At 48.1% G+C, this 19,651-nt stretch overlaps 2 long non-coding RNA genes across 2 annotated transcripts; both read right to left on the bottom strand.

Annotated features, from left to right (window-relative positions):
* Positions 1-536: 536 nt before the first annotated feature.
* On the bottom strand, positions 537-2,117 carry LOC123065398 (uncharacterized). The gene is made up of 2 exons (XR_006431022.1): positions 1,024-2,117; positions 537-931 (listed from the first exon to the last, which is right to left on the bottom strand). It is a non-coding gene; the product is annotated as an uncharacterized lncRNA (long non-coding RNA).
* An 807-nt stretch (positions 2,118-2,924) lies between these two features.
* On the bottom strand, positions 2,925-3,762 carry LOC123065397 (uncharacterized). Its single transcript, XR_006431021.1, has 2 exons — positions 3,408-3,762; positions 2,925-3,287 (listed from the first exon to the last, which is right to left on the bottom strand). It is a non-coding gene; the product is annotated as an uncharacterized lncRNA (long non-coding RNA).
* Positions 3,763-19,651: the final 15,889 nt, after the last annotated feature.

Raw genomic sequence — 19,651 nt, 5'->3', positions numbered from 1 at the left:
ACCCAAATCGACGTGGGTACTTCATCGGACTGAAAACCGCACTGCATCAGACGAAAAACCGCACTGCATCAGACGTGTTAGAGAACTGCATGGTTTATTTTATTCAAATGTAATTTTTTCAAGGACGAGAAAGTAGAGTGCACTTCACATGGGGTGTAAATAAACCACAACACTATCAAGAAGTGAACCGCATTACTTTTTCCGCTTCCATAACAATTATTTTGCACTTACAGGATGAACAACATCGTTGTTCATACGGCCGACCGCACTGCTTCAGAATGAAAACCACATTGCATCGGACAGGCAAGCGAGCTGCATAATTTCTTTTGTCGGGCGTAAACTTTCTCACACAAGTTTTTGTTGTCTTTTCTTTTAACATTTTTTACAAACGAATGTGGACCGAAGAGACGAGGGCAAATGAACCGCGACATATATCGAAGTGAACCGCATTACTATCTTGTAGTTTCGCTAATTTTTCGCACTTTTACGTTAGGCACAAGTGAACAGCATTACTCTCAAAAGTTAACCACATTCGAGGACCAAATGCACTGCAAGCGTTGATATAGTCAATTGAATTTTGAAACACATGAAACAAATGCGCTAAAACCTCTCGATAATATAGAGACGGATTGAACTGTAGCGTCCACAGATTTTCAATTTTTTTCTCAAAAAGTCTTTGTAACTCTGGAAAATCAACTATAAAGAACTGCAACAGAACGCCTAGCCGCACGCCTGCACCGCACCGATGACTCACGTGTACTGCAGTGTTGTACACAAGCAAAATCTGAAGAAAAAAAGTCCCAAACTGAACGCCGGCGATGGCACCACCTCGAAGGACCAAGGCGAACTGCACGTTGGCGATGCACCGCACCACATCGAGGGACACAGGCATACTGCACCCCGGCATCGCAGGACGAGAGTGCTGCCGGACCTGCAAAATAGAGAAAGCGGAGGGAATCAGGCAACAAGCAGTAGAGAGAGAAAGGTCTTCAACACCAGAGCATGTCGGAGGAGGCCCCGGACCTGTCGCTTGTCGTGCACTGAAGATCTCAATCGCAGAAACAAAAAATGAACGCAAAACCATCCTCCCCTCTGACCACCTATGCGATGTGCTGCATTCCCATGCACAACCGAACCGCATGCGCGTGTTGCCCGAGCTGCATGGTGTACCCCGCTGAATTGCATGGTGGAGTGGAGTCGAGGAGGAGAAATCGAGGGGGCACACACCCACTGTACTGCACGCGAAGTCACGATGCACTGCACGAGCACGGTCGTGCTGCTCTAGCGGCGGAGGTGGGCAGAGGGTCGGCTCACCGGCGGGGGGATGTGGCACCGGTGTGGATCCCGCAGCAACTCCTTGGGGGAGGCCCGATCTGGAATTTCAGGTGGGCAGAGGGCCGGCTCACCGGTGGGGGGATGTGGCACCGGCCTGGATCCCGTCAGGATCCACCCCCGAGGTAGGAAGTGTGTGCGCTAGGGGAGGCAGTGGATCCAATCGCCGCTCAGAGGAGCCTAGGGGCGAGGAGAGGGAACCCCTTTGCTCCTGACCTGGGTCGGGGTCGGGGATGTAGCTTGTCGGGGCTCGCCGGCAAGGGAGCCCAGATCAAGTGGCCCAGATTCCGCTGGATCCATGGAGACGCAGATGGTGGGCGCGTCGGTGCTCTAGGAAGTAGCGGGCTGAGGACATCTCCGTCAGGGTCGCCGGAGTAGGAGTCAGTGGTAGCCGACGGCGCAGTTCTCTGGATCGGCTGGAGCTCGAGGGTGCAGCGGTCTCGCAGGGGAAGGCGGCAGTAGGGGTTCCTGGAGGCACTCAGGCGGCAGAGTGGGGCGGTGGCGCAACGGTGAGAGGTGGTTCCATGGCCGGGGAAGGTCAAACCCGTTGGGCCACCGCCACAAAAGAAGGTGGTAGGGGGAGGGGAGGGGCATGGAAGAAGGTGGTCGGAGGATTGGAGGCAGGTGGAGGGGCGGCCATGGCGCCTGCGGGGAAGAAGGGATGGGGCGGGGGAAGATGGCACGGTGGATGGGACTATGGGAGGGTCACAGCCTCACGGGGTATTTTTGTTCTTTTTGGGTTGCTGTGCGGTTCGTTTGCATACTGGTTCATGTTCGGGTGGGTATTAGCAGAATAAGGTTCGGGTGTGCAGAATAAGATCTTAAAGGGTGTTATATATATAGGACTTCTTTTTTATACTTCCGGGGGTATGTACTCCCATCCGGGTGATTGGTTGTTGGATTGCCACGTTTATCACCCACACGCCTAGTAGAGAAACAACAACTTTTTTGTTGGGATGTAAACAACCTCCAAGAATTAAGGAATCCGGTGCATGCTTGTTTTTTTACTTGGCCGCCTACTTTTTTGATCTTGCGACTCATACTCATATTTTACTTCTTTACGCATGCATGTACTCATAGTATATACTATATTTTCTCACTGTTCTTGTGAGTATATACTTCTTAAATTGTTTGAACAAGTATATACCACATTTTGCTGAGAAGGTTTTTTTTGGTATAATGTTTTTTTTTGCTATTTTGCTCAATATTCTATATGCTATTTGTTTGTGAGGGAGCATATACCACATTTAAGATGCAAAGGGTATATGCTACTTTTTCTTGAACGAGTAGATATATTCTAAAAAAAGGGTATGTAACCTTTTCATGAGCAAGTGGCTATATGCTGCTTTTTTGGGTATAATATATAATATAATTTGCTCGATAGTCTATGCTACTTGTCTGTGAGTGAGTATATACCACATTTAATTTGCGGAGAGGGTATATGCTACTTTTCCATGAGTGAGCATATACCCAAAAAAAGTACATATATACTCCATTTTGCAGAGAGGATGCATACTATTTTTCTTGTGAGTGGTATGTACTCTATGAAGGAGGTATATACACTATCATGCAAATAGAGCATTACATATCACTGCAATAAAAAATCAAATATATACTTCCTAGATAAAGTTTCATCTTAATTAGTACACATGAATACATTTGCAAAGAAAATGGATGGAGCAGGCCTATGCAGTTTGCTTCTACGTCTCCATAATGTGTACATGACCATTAGAAAATGGAACACCAATCACGGGATGCACCTTGTCATCAAAATAGCTAATTCACTGAAGCATCAACTTGTTGTGCGTTCAGATTTCTTGAAAAATACACTGGAAAAAACTGCATGCACGCATCAGCACACGTTGAGTTAGGATGTCAGTCCGCCGGCTGCCGTCAAATCTCATTTTCGTCGTCATTCCGCCGCCGGTCATGTGCCGCACGAAGCCTTTTTCCATCTTCATCGCCATTGCAAGGACAAATTGTAAGGCCGCAGAACATTACTCTGTTAGATCCGATCAAAACAAGCGCACAGAAACACATGAAATTCAATGGAAGTATTGAATGATGATCCATACCTGGTTTGGGATAATGAGATGAATAAGGTATTCCATTGTCTCCGTTGCCGGCTACGTATCTCGCCCGTCGTCTTCGTCACCGGCTATGATATCTCGTTGTCATCTTCGTCGCCGGCTACGTATCTCGCAGTCGTCTTCATCGCCGGCTACATATCTCGTCGTCGTCGTATGACGTTTTCGTGTGTATCCCGTCGTCGTGGTCGGACGTCGTCTCCCCCTCCACAAGCTGTCCTACATACGTAAGCAAAGTTATGATGGCCATAAGAGGAGTCGCCGTTAGAATAATGGCCAGAATCCCTATAAACATGGATCGGCAAACAACAGACGTCACCTCTGCGTAGGATAATAATTTGCTATTTTCTTAAATCAAAAATTGAATGAGTTTAAGTACCAACCTGGGCACCCACGCAAAGGAGAGACACCTGGCATAGGAGTAGGTACTCTAGGAGTACCAACTCATTTTTCTATATAGACTATTCTGCAACCTCCTCTAGAGTTTCTAAATAAGCTTATTCAGAAACCACCCCCGCTCCTAACTATTTCTTTTCCTGAATGAGCGAGCGAGGGAGCGAGGGTCCGGGGAACTACCCCACCGGCGCGCCACCGCCCTGATCACACCGGCCCACAACCGCCCGACCCTGCCACACGCCTGTGTCCAGGGGCCACGGGTGCATGGGATCCGCATGACCACCCTGCTCCACCGACCGCACCGCCGAGCGCCTTCCCTCCTCCGCCAGCGCCGGCACACAACCACCCTTCTTCCCCTAACGCGCTGCTGTGAGCCTTCCCTCCTTTTTTGGCACCACCCCGCGGCCACCCTGCCTTCTCGACCACACCACCGCGCACCACCTCTCGATCCAGCGCCACCCACACGACCGACCACCAGCTTGGCCGACCCAGCCGTCGTAGCGCCCCACGCGACTGGTCCGCTGCCATGGCTCGTCCCTCCGACCTTCAGCTCCACCAGAATCCCCATTGTCGAGGTGGTCTCCACTACAGGCCCGTAGATCCTACATGTGTTCCTGTCCCATGGTGCTTCTCTCTCCCCTCCATGGTCATGGCTGTTGAGCCATCCAAATCGGGAGGAGTGGCTCCTCTCCAGCGGTTAACTCGGTTAGTAACCACGGTCATCATCCCGTCGCGCCCCTGCTCTCCATTTTGTGTTTTAGCAGTTAGCAGTTAGCTACAGGGCGCGTGGGATCATAGTGTTTGATCCCAGCAGTTAGCAGTTAACGCATGGTGACCCCTCAATCCAGCAGTGTGTTGTTCATCAGTTAGCTAGTACATGCATATTTCGTCAGTTAGTGATTTTAACTTTTTCTTAATTACTGCAGCAATGCCACGACGACGTGCCGGCCTACAGCAACACCCGGGAGCGGTCTACCACCATGCGCGCCTACTACCTTGCTAACAGCTACTTTTTTGTTAATTGTTCTAGCTAATTGCTGCTACTTCCTCCGTTTCGAATTACTTGTCGCACGTATGGATGTATCTAGATGTATTTTAGTTCTAGATACATCCATTTCAGTGACGAGTAATTTGAAACGGAGGGAGTACTAATTAACTCCTGTTGACTTATGTTAAGTTCCAGCGCCGCTGCCGCCTGGGATGTGCAGTTCATTCAACAGTTAAGTTCAAGTGATGACCGAAGTTTGTTCTATTAAAAGATAGCACTGAAGCAAAAAAAAACAAGGAATAGTGCAGTTCCCCATGTAAAAAAGAAAGGAAAAACTACATAAAAGGAGTTCATTTTCTAAAAATGTGTTTGGCTCTTGCTAGGTTTACTTTTTTGGCTTTTAGTAGTTAAGTATTTAAGTGCTGGGCCGGCCCCGGTGGTCCCTCCGACATTGGGTGGTCGACGGCAGCGGTCGCAGCCGAGGGGTCCAGGAGCTATAGGGTGGGTGGGTGGCTCTTTTGGTCGGCGGCGGTGGGTGGGAGGGATGTAGCACGACAGCTGCAGAAGCGAGTAGCAACTTCAAGCGGCAGGACCGTGCAGACTCCGTGCAGCATATCAGTGCACGCGACAGGAGAGAGAAAGCCCACTGGTCGCAGGCCAACTAGCGGGCCTGGCACTGGACGAACGGGCCTCGTGCAGATCGTCCTGGTTATCATCAGTTGATGGGCCTATGCCCTAATCTAGGCTAGGGACATGTCCAGCCTGTGGAAATGATTCTCGCCTGCGAGTGATAGGAGAGGCTCAACATCAGGGATCAGCGAGTTTGGGACGAAAGCTTTGGGTGAGTGTCTGCATTCAATAGAAGGCAACAGAGGCAGCGTGTGGGAACAGAATTCCCTAGTGAGGGTTTTAGGCCAAATCTTGAAGAGGATGGATCTGCAGGTGTGGTGTTCGATCTTTCCCACAGTTAGGTCAAAGCATAGGAAGTGACTGTGGTCCGTGCTGGCTGGACCGACCACAACAATGCCAGAGGCCGAGCGATTGTTGCTTAGCTTGACAGAGAATGTGAAGCTTAGGGTGTCTGCGTCGAAGGAGGACGGGCTTGAGACAAAGCCGGTCCTCGTCCTCGTGTGCCACCTCCTGAATGGTGGGAATGGTGAACGTGTCAATCCTCCGGATCCTAGGTTTAGCGAAAGCTTGATCATGGCGATGATATCACCAAATGTGGCAAAGTGAGCGTACTGTGGTAGAGGCTGCAGAAGCGGTGGATCTGGCCCCACGCGCCTCCGCCGCCTCTCTCCGCCGGAGCCCGCACATCCAGCAGCTGTATGACGGGATCCGCATCGACCCCATCGAGCGCGCCTCCAAGCGAAAGGCTTCCGTCAGCCCGGCTGCGGGGGAAGGTGTCGGTGTCCTGGACTTGGGGGTATCCAATCCTGCCTGCCTGCGGCCCACCACCTGGCTCCATCGACGACCTGGTATGGCCCAGCTTCAACACCAACATAGTAAGACCCTCGCGAGGGGACGAGCCTAGCGAGGCGGATGACACCAAGACCCCCGAAGGAGTTGGCCTCCTCAGGAGGGCTCCTGAGGGGCGGAGAGTTCTATGCAGCTACCTCATGAGGCTCAGCTGACGTGAGCCATGACGACCAAGGCCAGGCGGGCACCAGGCGGGTGCAGAGCGCAGATTTCCTCTTTGGTGCAAGGGAGGCAAGCCACCGGCACAGAGTCCCGAGGAATCAGCCAAAGGTTTCCATTCTGGTGCAACAAGACCAAGACCGCCAGGACGGCAGGACGGAGGTCATCCCCGAGCCCACCGCAGTGTTACGACCAGAAGCTTTTCGCAGGCGAAGACTACTTTTGTCAAGATAGACTGTACTACTTGTCCCCTTTCAAATCCCGCCGTTGTGGAATCCCTTCCCGCTCATATTTGGGAGGAGGACCAAGGATATATAGGACTTAGCCACCACCATAGAGAGGGACCAAAAAACCAGAGCAAGTAGAGCACCACACCAACTCAAGAACACCTCACCTCCTGAGGCTTGTTCATCCTTGTACTAGTTCATCCATAGCCCCTCGAGGCAATCCACCACATCACACTGGAGTAGGGCATTACACCACAACGGTGGCCCGAACCAGAATAAATCTCTGTCTTTGTGTCTCTGTGAGCTCTACACACTAGGCTAGGGAGGATTGCGAGTAGGTAGGCTGGGCAGGTTGAGATCTCCGCACGCACCCCAGTGTTCGAACCTCTCACGGGTTGCCGGATCCCGAAATCTAAAATTTGGCGCGCCAGGTAGGGGTGCGTCGGATCCCCTCTTCCGTCGACCAGTCCTCCTCCGCTCCACCGACGCCATGGCCGATGCCCCGAGAGCCCACGTCGAGCACTGGGTCGTCCAGACCTCCTCGGTAGCACCCACCAGCGAAGAAGACCTCCACTCTGCCCTGCTCGCGGCTCGCGTTTCGCCGGGGGCGATCGACCGCGGGGGGCGCACAACGCAGCCTTCTCCTCTGGCGCCGCGCCGCAGCCGCGCAGCTGCGCGATCTGCGAACTACACCGCAACAACTGCTCCACACTCGCGCAGGGAACAAGCGAACATGCGGGCGACGGTCATCATGGCCCGCAAAGTCCTGCGGTGTAGGCTGCTTGAGAGAGGCCGAGATGCGTTGCTGGAACGGGTCACTGAGCTGCTGGATGCGGCGTGCAGGGGGGCGGCGCCATTCTGCACCCTCCCCACGTTGCAGGCGATGGTGGGGGCGCGCGCTCACCCCCGACACAACCGCGCGCCCTCTCCCAGGGGCCACAGAGAGCCTCTCGACACCGACCAGCCTCATGGAGCAGCCCGCGCCGCCCCAAATATGCCCCCTCGGCGCGGGGCTGCTTCAGATGACACTGCCAGGGGCCGCGTTGGAGTGCCGACCCCTGACCAACAGGACCAAAGGATGGCAGAAGGGAGCGGGAGTGTTAGGCGGCCAGGCAGCACCCCTGGTGCGAACTGCCGGGAAGCCTACGTTCCGTCGTGATGGATCCAAGGCACGCGCTAGGAGAGGGCCCCGGCCGATCCCCCACGCCAGGCTGGGCGTTGGACATACACGAGGCCGAGCTCTCCTTCGAAACACCACCAAGCCCTGCCGACATCCCCAACAGCGGCAGCCTCTGGGTACAGTTAACGTCGCAGGGGCACGCTTACACTGACCATGGATCGCAGGTGAACCAAGACGCGGCGACCACCAGGACCCTCAGGACGGCGGACCCTCCTCAGGAGCGCAAGGGAGTTTTTCTTTTCTTGTTCGTGTCGCTCTCTCGCCTTCAGTCCTTGCGTTCTTTTCTTGGAGCTCGTGACCGCTACCCTGCCCTCTAGCACCTCGCGAGCGGGGGCTGTGTACGGTGTGCGCGCCGGCGCTGATCGTCCCCGTTGGGGGCTCGAAGGTGCGGCCACTCCACGCGCCCACCTTGCCACGATCTGGCATTTGGCTCCTCACGAGGCACTCCACGATAGGCTAGCAGGCCCCTCGAGGGGTACAGGGCCTCGCGAGCCTGTGGCAGGCTCACCTCAGAAGAAGGGGCCCGGCCGCGGTGCCTGGCCCCATACAAGACCCAAGAAACCCAAGATAAGTCACAAACAACTACCCCGCTCAGTGGCCCGCAGCCCTGCTGGGCCTCGCTCCGGATGTCACTTCAAAAGTGTTTAGTAATCTCACACATCATAGGGGGCATCCCCTTGCAAAATGGTCTCACAAGAATATGTTTGAGTCTTCATTACACAGATTACAGCAAAAGAAACGCGGGCCTAACTGGATGCCTCTTCTTCATCACCTCCTTTCATGCTGCTTGCGTCAAGGTTGCCGTCCTCCTTGTCATCATCATCCGCGCCAACTCCTTCGACAGCGAGCACAGCCGTGTCATCCTCAGGGGTCAGCTCCTTCACTAAGGCATCCACATGGCCATCCACCCACTTGGCGAGCTTGTCTTGGGTGGCCGCAGGCACGGGGGCTAGCACGGTGCCGAAATCGATGTGGGAATCAGGATTTAGGAGGTTGCTGAAGATGCGCGAGAGCGCGCGCCCAAGGAGGCCCCAGCTCCTCTCCTCAATGAGATGGCAGGCTTTGGCGGCCTGGTCCTCCAGGCGGGTCACGATATCAGTGAAGAAGCGGAGATGGCTGGCATAGTCACTCTCGTGCGGGTGAGGAGCGCTCTTATCGCAAACGGCACCCAAGGCGTTGTTGGCTCTGACGCGCAGACCCTGGAGCATGGGGCCGTGTTCGCGCTCCAGCATCAGGCGGCGACACTTTTCACTCAAGGCCTTCTCCAGGAGGGAGGCGGTGTCCTCGGCCTGCTTCCGGAGAGAGGATATCTCGGCGCGAGTAGAATCCAGGGCGGATTCGGAAGAAGCCAGGGCCTCCCGGGCAGCGCCCTCGCGCTGCTTCACTGCCTGCAACTCGGTCTTCAGGACGGAGGTCCGACCCTCAAACTCAGCCTTGAGCAGCTCCAGGTCCAGGCGGTGCCCCTCGGCTAGCTCAGCACGTGCCTTCGCCACTTTCTCCTCCACCTCCACCTGGACCTGAACTTCTCAGGCGGCGACAGCATCCTCAGCCACGGCGGCCTGTCGCTCCCTCACCTCCAGCCTATCCAGTGCCAAGCTATGATCCACGGCCTCCAGCGTCAAGTCCTCATGACGCTTCAGGAGCTCCACCTCGGCAAGGGCCGCCTCACCTGGTGAGGAGGCCAACAGGGTGCGATGCTCCTCGATTTCGCGAAGCAGAACAACATTCAAAGACAGAAGATCTCGCTCCCACTCCTCAGCCGCTTCACGACGGCGGTTGTCCGCCTCGGCCTCTTCCATGGCGCAGGCGCAAGCCTCACGAGAAGCCGTGAGCGAGACCGCTGCGTGCGCTTCAGCCTCGTCACGCCGAAGCTTCCCAAGGTTGATGGCCACCTTCAACCGCTTCCACTCATCCTCCAGGCGGCGGTTCTCTGCCTCGAGCCTGGTGTCGACGTTGGCAAGCTCCCCGCCAAGATGGACCATCCCGCGCATCACTTCACCAAATAACCCGAAGCGCACCGCGCTACGCCCATGAGCAAACGCAAGCTCATGGCCAAGATCTCCACCGGCTCCGGAAGTCGCTCGGGAGGTGGTGGGTGCCCCACCAGTCGCCAGCCGGGGGCTGGCTGGCGTAGCCCCGCAGCTTGAAGACGAAGGTTGCCCAGAGGACACCCCCCCGCTGGCAATGACAAGAGGGAGGATCACCGGCGTACCCTTCGCTTCACGGGCAGAGTCGCGGGGAGAGAGAGCATGGGGGCTGCCTCCAGCCCCCCCCCCCCCCCCCCCCCCCGCGGCGACGTGCTGGATGGAGTTGGACTCACACCCTGCGCAGGCTCCGGCACTGGGGGCTTCAACATTTCATTACGAGCCTCATACACCCTCTACAATTTGGTTTTCTGCCTCGAAGATGCATAGCTTAAAATTTTGCACTGGCAGCTGAACTGGTACAACAGGCAAAAAAGAGGAAAAAGCCAATGATAGTGCTCAAATTGGATTTCCAGAAAGCGTTTGACAGTGTCAGCTGGGATGCTTTGAAGCTCATCCTCGCAGCCAGAGGCTTTGGGAGCAGATGGGTCAGATGGATACATGATATCCTATCAACTAGCTCATCCAGGATAATAATCAATGGAACTCTTGGGGAGAGGATCTTATCAAGAAGTGGTTTAAGGCAGGGGGATGCTCTATCTCCTTACCTCTTCATTCTGGCCGTCGATGTCTTGCAACAGCCTTGCAAAAGGGAACACCAAGCGGGGAACCTTATGCACCCACTTGTAGGCGATGGCCCTTTTCCAATCCTGCAGTACGCGGACGACACGTTGATCTTCATGCAAGGGGACATCCAGCAAGCATGAGTTATCAAACGGATTCTACAGGCTTTTAGTGATTTCACGGGACAAAAGATCAATTACCACAAGAGCACTCTTATGCCAGTATGTCTTGACCAACAAACCTGCCAGAGTATTGCAGATGTTCTACAGTGTCAAGTTGCAGGTTTCCCGTGCACATACCTGGGATTACCCCTCTCTCTCAGCAAGATCATGCATGGCCTGTTCATGTATGTGATTCACAAAGTGGACAACCGTGTGTCTGGCTGGCTTGCTACTTTTTTGTCTTGGGGGGGGGGGTCGCCTCACTTTGATTAACGCAGTCTTGGCAGCGATCCCCAACCACTTCATGGGCTGTTTTTTATGGCCACAACAATCACTAGAGAAGGTTGAACAAATCTTGAGGGGCTTCTTATGGCAAGGAAAGAACTAGGCCAAGGGAGGACAATGCCTTGTCGCTTGGGAAGTGGTCACGTTGCCAAAAGAGAATGGAGGGTTGGGAGTAAGAGACATTGCAGCACACAACAGGGCCCTCGTTTGCAAGTTCATGGCAAAGATCTTGCAGGAGAGGGAAGCTCCATGTTACATTTGGTTTGCACGCACATACTGTCAGAAGGAAATCTCTTGGTCTCCACAAAGTCGGGACACCGCTATCTGGAGAGGCTTCAGGTCCACCTTACGAGTGGTTATGGAGGCTACCAAATGCAGGATTGGGGATGGACAGGGTACTGCCTTCTGGCACGACCACTGACACGACTGTGGTTGGCTCATGACATGTTTCTCGACACTTTTCTCCTTCTCCACGTCCAAGTTCTGCACAGTCGCCTAACAGTTCAGAGATGGGCAGTGGAACATTCAACTACATCCAAACCTCTCTTTCATAGCAACACAGGAGCTAGAGGGCATATCTGCAATATTAAGTAATGTTCAGCTACAGGAAGGTACGCCAGACACCAGAGTGCCTCTTTTGGAAAACAAATGTGCTACTACTGCATATTTCTACAAGGTGCTCACTTTTAGAGGAAAGCTTTATACGTCAACTAAATATATCTGGGACAGGATCATACCGCACAAGCACCGTGTTTTCTTGTGGATTGCCCTCCAGGATAGACATAACACTGGAGACAATATGCTAAAAAAGCATTGGGACAGACTTGTGTCACATAACGGGTGTGATCTATGCCCAGCCGTGGAGACAATGAACCACATCTTGCTTAGATGCAAACTAGCACAAGCTCTATGGTCCAAGCTAGAGATACAATAACATGCCACATCCTCTATGGTAGCAGGAGATCTCTTATGTTCACAGCAGCCGCGATTTTGACCGGCAATATGTGGTATGTTCTCTTTGCAACATGCACAGTCACCCTTTGGAATGCCAGGAATGCTCAGGTGTTTGATGGGTCCTTTTGGAACGAGAGACAACTATACAACAAGGTTGTCGATCTCATCAGGCTATGGCGCCTGCGCGCTAAACAACATGATAGACAAAACCTTTAGTGTGGGCAAATGCTTTCACTCCTAATTAGCTTGTTGAGAGTTGCCTCTTCTTTTCCCACCTTGTGCTTTGTATCCTAACTCAGGTCTGGTGATGGCCTGCTGCACACAGTGTGCGGCGTTAACATCACCTTCATGTAAATGACTTTGGTCATTTGGGTACTTTTTCCCATTTTGAATGCATAAGGTAGAAAATGCTCTACCTCTTTGTTAAAAAAAAAGTATTTAAGTGCTTAGTTATGTGGATAAAAGACCTGAAGTTTTAGATACAACGGCGAGGTGACGGGGAGCAACAGTTAGTATGTTTTTAGTACTAGTTTGCAGGGATGCCTCAAGAACATGCAAAAAATGGGTTTTACGGTTAGCATTTTCCCTATGTTGACCATATCCCCCCTGTTGTAGCAGTTAGCTTCACTCAGGAGCGTGTACCAATTAGTTTTTTTTGACACGTACCTTTAGCAGTTACCTGATTGGATTATCTAGGTTAAGGTCTGCAACTAGAGACTGTTCACTAGAAAAAAAAGGAGGGATATCCACATGAGAAAAACTAGAGTAAAACACGAGGTACTTAACTTCCCAGGCCATAGCAGTTAGGTGCGTAAAAAATGTTTCGAACAATTATAAAAAAACATGTGATAGTTAACCTTGACTATTGCACTTAAAAACAATACTAGGGAGACATGTTTTCTTGCATTGCAACATTTTCGTTTCTTTTCTTCTTCTCTTAAAATAACTGATGAAAATCACATCTATACCTCACCACATTGTTTACACATGTAGCAGTAGTTGTCCACATAATCTAAACAATGAAAAATATGTTACCTCCTTGCATTACTATTCTAATTTTGTGTGAGGACAATGATGCCAACGTCTTGAGTTAACGACCATATTTTACAACTTCACACGCTCTATAGATGACTAAGGAAGTTAGCTATTCCTCTCAAATTAGCTATTTTTTGACACCCTGACCGTAGAACAATAGTTCTATGGTATATTTTTATTAATAGTTCAATATGTACAAAAAAACAGGCTCAATCGCCTCAACCAATGCCCGTGGGTTCTACAATATTACAAAAATTTACAAAGTGTTATCCGTCCAGAACTGAATCTTGCTTGCCTTGGTAGCCTTTGCTCTCAGCATGAGCACTTTAGGACCTTCTCTCATGTAATATTTCCAGCACATAAGGTGGGCCACTGCCTGTTTGAAAATCTTATCATTTCTCACGGACCAAATACTCCAGCAGCTAGCAATGATAATGTCTATACCACACTCCTTTGGGAGGACTGACAAAGCCAAACAAATTCATCAAAGCTTGAGATACCTCTTCTCTTTGTAGGCATAATTGAGTTCCAACATTGCATTGCAAAAGGACAATCCCAGAATAAGTGTAGTGAAGTTTCTTCTGTCTTATCATTACACAACTCACATTCATATGAGTTGAGGAACATGGATTTTCTCTTTAGTAGGTTCCTGATGTTGACCCTGTCGTGTAGAAGTAACCAGAAGAAGATCTTATGTCTGAGTAAATTTGATGCTTTCCATAGGATGCTGAAGATGAATGAGTGTTGCTCTAGTCCATCAGACATTTGTACATCTTGATAGATGAGTATGCTAGGTTTGTCCATTTGTACCAAGAATCCTTGTGCTCAACAGGTTTTAAGGTTATTAGCTATTTTTTCAAAAACATGGGAGATCTAATCCGGTTTTCCTTGCATCTCCTCTGATCTAAAACTGTTGATCATAGGGGACATTTAGTACGCTACTTTTCTCAACTGTGTGAAGGTTTCTATGGTGTTCACATCCCCCATCCATGGAGATGAAGAAAGAGCAAGATGACAACAATACTGAAGAATATTACTTTGATGTCGATCCCAAGTCCATCCACTAGGACAAATATTTCCATGGTGTTCACCTCCCCAATGTGCTCAAGTACATGAGTGTTTCATTTACATTTAACTAGCCAAAGTGCAAAGAGCTTAACTGAATTATTTAGTTAACTGTTGTTGAGGACGAGAGACATGTAGAAACGAGAAAAGGTCATCTCTATATCTGTATACATGTTTGATTTTCTGTGAGGATGCGACAAGCAATTGAACCAGAAAAATATATATTTCATTCTCCCTGGGAATTTGCACGTAGAGCAGCAGCTAGGAGAATTCCAACAGGCGCAGTAACCCTTTGCCACATCTGCAGTTAGCCAGTGGCGAGCCCCGAGTCGCGTGCTGGCCTCTTCGTTCACAGTTAGCTATGTACATGGAGCAGTTAGCACAAAAACATGGTAGAATGACTTTGGAGTTCACTAAAACATGGCAGCATCCATAATAGTTAACTTCATAATTTGTAGCAGTTAAAAAAAGGGAAAAGTTGGCATTAAAAAATTGGCAGTTAACTTTATAATTTAGAGTAGTTAAGAATTTGAAAGTTGACAGAGAAAAATGTTCAGAAGTTAACTTTATTATTTTGCAACAGTTATAACCATGAAAAGGTTGCCTATGGAAAAAACAGGAGTTAACTTGGCAAAATCACAGTAGTTAACTTTATATTACCCGTGGCAGTTAAGTGTCCAAACTGTGGCAGTTAAAACTTAACAGTTAAACTCGGCAGGCTTGGAAGTTAACCTCGGTATTCATGACAGTTAGTTTAACCCTCACAAAAAAAGTCTCGGTAGTTAACTTGGTCTTAACTGTCGTAGTCTCAACAGTTAACTATTTCAGTACCGGCTGTTAGCTTGATCCGGGAAAAAAACCAAAAAAGTGCCTTAAGTACGGGCAGTTAGCTTTGTCATCATACGTTAGTTAGCTATTCTGGCCGATGAGTTAGCTTGTACTGTAGTTGTTCAGAAAGAAATGACGAAAATGTCGTTAGTTTCTTGAAAACTGTTCTTAAACCATGGCGAATTTGAAAACGACTTCTATATACCAAAGTTCGGGCTAATCCATAGCTTTCTAAAGGTGTATCATATGCATCATTCCGACAAACGATTTGAAAATTTCTTTCACAAAAACACCGAAAACGCGTTTGAAGAATTTTTATTTTTTCAATTTTGTTTAAAAACTATAAGGATTTCGGGGAAACGATCAACATACGGAAGTTCTGCCTATTCAATAGCTATCCAACGATATATCAATTGCATCATTTCGATAAACGGTTCAAAAAATTACGATAAAAAAACAATGCGGAAAAAGGTGCCAGAAAAAGTCGGCTCGACAGTTAAATGGAATATGACATATGACGCACAGTTAGTTTATCTGTTTTTGGGAAGTTAGGAATGGTTCCTGAATAGCTTATTCAGGAATGGGTTGCAGAATAGTTGGGATATATATGCAAAAAAAGTTAACTAAAGAAGACGACCTGTTAAACAAACAAACACACACACACACACACACACACACATATATATATATATAGAGAGAGAGAGATCTGGGCTATTCTGTTACCCTACTTGAACTGACGGTTTCAGGTAGTTGTACTGCTAATTTTCGAGCGGTTGAAGAGATGCTTTCAGTTCTGTTTAACATATCACCTTCTTTAGTTAAATTTTTATTTTGCATTTTTTTTGTCGGAACGGGGCGTGTAATACATTGTTGGAAAGCTCTTGACAACTATATTTCAAGTATATTGAACGTTTTTGCAAAATCATTATGATTTAAGAGCAGTTTTGGAAAACCCGTTTTTTCAAAACAAAAATGTGAATCGTATTTTGGACTCAGTTTTCAAACGGTTTGTCGGAATTGAGCAAATAAGATGGTGTTAGAAAGCATGTGAAAATCCGCATCTTGCATATATGTATTGTATTTTCTAATTCTATACGATTTAAAAGTAATTTGGAAAACGGTGAAATTCTGGGAGAAACGTATTTTTGCAATTTTTGGCAAACAGTTTGTCGGATTGATGCAAATGATACGGTGTTGGAAAGCTAGGAAAAATGCGCAACTTTTTCGTATTGAAATGTTTTTCTAATTCCTTACGGTTTAAAAACGAATTTGAATACGGTCAAATTTGATTTCGAACGTGATTTATTTAAAAAGTTTGTCGAAATGAGGCAAATAATATACGATTGGAAAGATATAAAAAATACCAAACTTAGTCATGTTGAACGTTTTCTCAAATTCGCAACCGTTGAAGAGTAATTTGGATTACAGTGAAACCCATCGTGTTGTTTTTTGGTCAGAAAAAATAGAATACTTGTACTGATCTTTTTGTGTGTTTGTACTGATGTATTATTTCACAAAGTAATTTCGAATACGGTGAAGCCTGTCATAAATTTATTTTTCGTTCCGGAAATAAAGTACTCGAATGATCTCCGTATGGATTTGTACTAAGCACGATTTCATAGATTGGACTTTTACTTTGTTTTTTGGGTAAGGTTTTCCTCTTAAAGTTTCAATGGTTTACGGTATCATCGTCATGTACTTACATAGTTTATATCGTCGAACTGAATGATATATTTTTCAAAAACAAAATGTTTTGTTTGTTTCTTTTTTTGAACTCAATATTTTTTACAATGATGTTGTGAACTTCTCTCATTTTACCACTTGTACTTTTACCGTTTGAATTTCCATGGGGTTTCTTTTTTGCTTGAACTTTTACATTTGAATTTCTACCATTTCTTTTATTCCGAACAGACCACCGTTTTTAATTCGTACTGATCAATATTTTTAATTCAAATCATTTTTCCTTTCATCATTTGACAAAAATTGTTTCCACACATATAATACATGTACATGAATCATATTATCCATAGCACCGACCTTAGCACAAAAATCATAGGCTTATTCTTGTACAGAACTTTTCAAGCACCCACATGAACACAATAATAATTATCACAAAAATAAAGTGCTTCCGCACATGGGTACAAAAAAACTTCCAGCACACTTGGTCCTGCTGCTTGTCTTCAGTATCAGTTCAACAGGTAGCGTGTTTTAGTGCTTCCACAGGAGGATTGCATGAAACCAGAAAAAAATCATTCTAGAACTTCTAATCTGCAGTTTTTTGCACTGAATTCCAATCACATGTTGAACTTTCTAACCTGTAGTTGCAAAGAAGCCATCCCAATTCAGGCTAGACAAAGACATCCTGTTGGCTCTCGCGGTCTTACATTAGATGGTGGTCGCAGTCCCACTTTGACTGTGGTCAGAGCTCGACTTGGACGGCTCCCAACAACCGTGTATCCCCTGGCTGCTGCATGCTCGACTTGGTGAAGATGGTGCAAAATAGATAAATCCATCTTTTAGCACAGAACTGCAAAATGCACTGTATAGACAGAGAGTACAACATATATGTATCATTCTTAAAAATATTCAAACTTAAATAGCTCTCAGAGTCTGAGTTGTTGTACAATTTTTTGTCGAACTGATTCAAAAATCATAGTGGTTTGTCATATAACATAAAACCAATGAACCAAACTATTTCAATAACACTCATCGAACTTTCATATGTGCTTATTTATGAATTGGTAATAACATACATAGTGAACTGGTAGGCCTAGTGTATTTTTCTTTTGTACATAGTGCATTTTTACGAGCTACATAGGCAAGATATACATGATAATCTGTTCAGAAAAGCATTTTTGAAGGCATGTTTTTAAGGCAACCAAACCTGACCAAACATGGAGGCTTCCCAGGAAGATCTCCCCATCCCAGTACTATTACACTTAGGGCCTCATTGCATTTTTGGAGTTGTTTGGGATCCAATGGTTCACCCAATTAAATAACATGCAAAAATCTTAATCATTACGGATTTCATAGTTAAAAATGGGTTTCAAACAGCACTTCTACATAGACAGTGCTTATTTTGCTCTCGTACGTCGACTGAACAGCCAAAAACAGAACGCATCACTTGCGCCAACAATCCAGAAATCCCCTGAACACAAAACTAAAACTAAGAATTATTGAGATACCTTGGGCGAATGATGACGTCACAGAACTCGCACTTTGGATGTTTCTCCTTCTCCAATCTACACCGACAGCTTGCAGAACATGCATCAGGAAACTCACTAAACAAGTTCACCACCTTGTGGCGTTAGGAAACAAATAGTAGCGGTCTTTGAAGTGAAACTAGATTTCGTATTGAATTATACTAAATCAAAAATTGACCTAAGTGTGTGACGAGTTAGTCAATGTGAAATTAAACTGATTGTTTCACATCATCCTGCAGTACCGGGGTGGCCGGCGGCCGAGGTTATGGACGAGAGAGAAGGAAGGGGGGAGATGCACTGATGGAAGAGGCGGGTCTGACCTAATTTGATCATAGACCACACTCGTCCTTGTGGGACTGCCACAAGCGTCGAGGTTGAACTGTTGCACAAAAGAAAATCAAGAACTCATGGGATGCAGAGTCGAACTGTTGTAGAAAATATATGGTTTCTCTTTTTGCTCAGACATTCCCACAAACATACCAAGTACACAGGTTGAACTAATCTCGTGCACGGTACGAACTTGCTCGAGGGTAGGCTGGGAGCTACGAGTGGAGCAACACATGGAGGTGAACTTCGACTCGGAGGCTACATAAAAAGAGGAAGGGGAAAGTACAGACCTCACCATTGCATTGTTGAATGGACTGTGGTGCCAGCAGTGAACGGCCTAGGCGCCGCAGTGGCGCGAGGGTGGCCAGGGTGAGGGTGGTTCTTTTTCAAACTGGTCGTGGTTAGTTTTTCGTAGCTATCTAGTTTGAAGATATGAACTTCCTGGCACAATTATTTTTCGTCCATACAAGTTTACTAACCAAAATGACTGCAATAAAGGGAGGAACGAAATTGTATACCACGAGAAGTACACGCTCACGGAGCTCCTTCAAATCAGTAGCACTGACGGGGTGTTAGAGGATGGTCGTGAGCCTGCAAATCCAGTGAGGGAACTGAAACCAGCAGCAGCAAAGTACTTTGTCAAACCAGGATTGCTTTGTGAGGGAGTCCTGGATTAGGGGGTATCCGGACAGCCGGGCTATATACTTCGTCCGGACTATTGAAGCGTGAAGATACAAGACTCAAGACTCTGTCCCGTGTCCGGATGGGACTTTCCTTTGCGTGGAAGACAAGCTTGGCGATTCGGATATTGTATTTCCTTCCTTATAACCAACTCCATGTAAACCCTAGCCTTCTCCAGTGTCTATATAAACCGGAGAGGTTGGTCCTTAGAAGGCCGATCACAATTACAATCATAATCATCATAGGCTAGCTCCTAGGGTTTAGCCTCTACGATCTCGTGGTAGATCTACTCTCGTACTACTCATATCGTCAATATTAATCAAGCAGGAAGTAGGGTTTTACCTCCATCGAGAGGGCCCGAACCTGGGTAAACATTGTGTCCCTTGCTTCCTGTTACCATCAGCCTAAGACGCACAGATCGGGACCCCCTACCCGAGATCCGCCGGTTTTGACACCGACATTGGTGCTTTCATTGAGAGTTCCTCTGTGTCGTCCCTGCAAGGCTCGATGGCTCCTTCAATCATCGTCAACGACACGGTCCAGGGTGAAACTTTTC

Source organism: Triticum aestivum, chromosome 3B (assembly GCF_018294505.1).
Source record: "Triticum aestivum cultivar Chinese Spring chromosome 3B, IWGSC CS RefSeq v2.1, whole genome shotgun sequence".
Lineage (NCBI taxonomy): Eukaryota > Viridiplantae > Streptophyta > Magnoliopsida > Poales > Poaceae > Triticum > Triticum aestivum.
The sequence above is the reverse complement of the archived record's forward strand: the minus strand, read 5'-3'. Positions and strand labels throughout refer to the sequence as shown.